This window comes from Vulpes lagopus, chromosome 6 (genome assembly GCF_018345385.1).
Source record: "Vulpes lagopus strain Blue_001 chromosome 6, ASM1834538v1, whole genome shotgun sequence".
Classification (NCBI taxonomy): Eukaryota; Metazoa; Chordata; class Mammalia; order Carnivora; family Canidae; genus Vulpes; species Vulpes lagopus.
This window is the reverse complement of record NC_054829.1, coordinates 72,195,209-72,197,405: the sequence shown is the minus strand read 5'-3', so window position 1 is coordinate 72,197,405 and position 2,197 is coordinate 72,195,209.

The following is a 2,197-nucleotide window of genomic DNA, read 5'->3' as shown; positions in this document are numbered from 1 at the left end:
GGCTGGGGCCTGGGCCTGCAGACCCTGAACCCTGCTCATTGAATCACTGCCTTGTCACAAGCGCTCCTCCTCTGGTTCAGGGTCATAAAAATAATAGGTGGGAGGGGTCAGCACGGAGGTAATTGGGGCATACGTAGGGTGTGGGCAGGGGAACAGCTGGTAGGCAGGAGTAGAGAGGCCAGCGTGCGGGGTGCAGTAGCCTGGCAAGGGAGCCCCCATTTCTCCAGGGATGTGTGCCAGGGCCACAGTGATTGTCCAGAGTGGCCTGACATGGGACCTGGACCACAGGTGCTGGTGACAGTCTCTGAGTCTCTAGTTTTGAGAATCGCCCCCTCCTGACTTTGGGGCTGGGGGGAGGTCCCGAGGCAGCCCAAAGCCATACCCCTCCTCTGCCTCCAGGGAAGGCACCAGTTCCTCCTGCCAGCCCAGAGGGTCAGCACTGACCGGTGCCACTGGGGCCTGGGAGGGCAGGGTCCCTGCCCGGGTAGCTCCCTCGGGGGCCTTGTTTCTACTCAAGGTAATAGGACACAGCCTGCTGTCCCACCAGCTGCCTAGGACCCCAGGGAAGCCACTGATAATTTTCTTTTCATCAAAGGAACTATTTTTACTTCCAGGCTCTGCCCACACATAATAATGCACATATTTTCCACAGAGTCATAAGCATGACAAGGAGGATTATTGGTTTGTTGTTTCTTTTTTAATAGAAAAACCTCAGACCCTTTCAACTTTGTAGCAATGCTTAGCATCTTCCGACTTCTGGTGAATGACCACATGGCTGCTGTGTCTCCAGCAATGAAGCAGAGGACGCTCCTGGCCTTGGCATGACGAGGAGAAGCTCAGCCGGCACATTTGGGGGCCTTATGGGTTCAGGCTGCTGTCCTTGAGGGTTGAGACATGGGGAAGTTACAGGAAGGGGCCCCCCATTTAGCTGCCAAGCAGGCTTTGGAGCCGGCGGGGGGTACGGGCCATCATTTGTGTTTTTTAAACAAGCAAACAGAGAGGGAGGCTGGTTTCTAGTGCAGCCAGAGTAGTTTCTGCCCTTCTGCCTGCATCCCAGGCCTGGAGCAGCTCCACTGGCCCGTTGGATCCCTGGATGTTCTCTTGCGACCAAGGCACACTCTGCAGGTGGGGTTTGCCTGTGGCCTGTACCCCTCGAGATGGCCCATCAGGTCCCCCTGATGAATCTGTAGGGTCACAGAACCTGCAAGTGTGTCCCCGAGAGCCAGGCTTGGCCTGCAGACCCCAGTGTGCAGACTGTGATGAGCTGGTCCTGCCCGGGGCCCTGTCATGGGCAGTCCAGGCCCTTGGAATAGGACCGTAGAGAAAATCTACACATGCATCAGGGCTCTGGGCTGTAAACCGGGGGGCCCTGACATTGCCTGTCTCTGCAAACCCTGCCCCCGCCCCCTTGGGGGCTTGGACATAGCTGTCTGCGCTCCTGCGGGGGAGGGGAGACTGGGAATTGCCCATGCCTTCTGTCCTGAGGGAGGTCCTCTTTACTTACAGGCAGCTTGCCACATGGAGATGGCCACAAGCCAGGACCCCAGTGTCTGGCTGCACCACGGACTCACACTGCACCTCCATCTCCCCATCCATAAGATGCAGGGATCAGGCTACACGTATTCCTCAAAACCTCAGTTCTACAGGAACATGAGTGGTCTTCGGAGCAAAACGTGTTCCAGGGACAAAGAAGTTGGGGAAATGTTGGATCTGGCAAAGTGAAGGATGCTCCATCGCTGCAGATCTTCTCAGAGCCTTTAATGCACCTTGTAGATCCCAAACGGAGATTTCAGCATAAGGAATTTTTGGAATTTATTTAAACATAGAGCATCTCTATCTTTTCAGCATGAGCATGAGAATTCTCTTTCTCCCCTTGGAGAGGCCAAGAGAAACTAATCTTCCCTTCTCTGAGCATCTACAGCTGTTTGGTCTTTAAGTTGAAAAGATTCTATTTATTTATTCATGAGAGATACAGAGAGAGAGGCAGAAACATAGGCAGAGGGAGAAGCAAGCTCCTCACAGGGAGCCCGATGTGGGATTCGATCCTGGGACCACAGGGTCACAACCTGAGCCGAAGGCAGACACTCAACCCCTGAGCCTCCCAGGGATCCCTCAGTTTATTTCTAAAATATAAACAGTCCTGGTAAGGTCTTGGGAGTAGGATGGTGGCTCTAGAGAGTCCTTAGAAGAAAAGTTT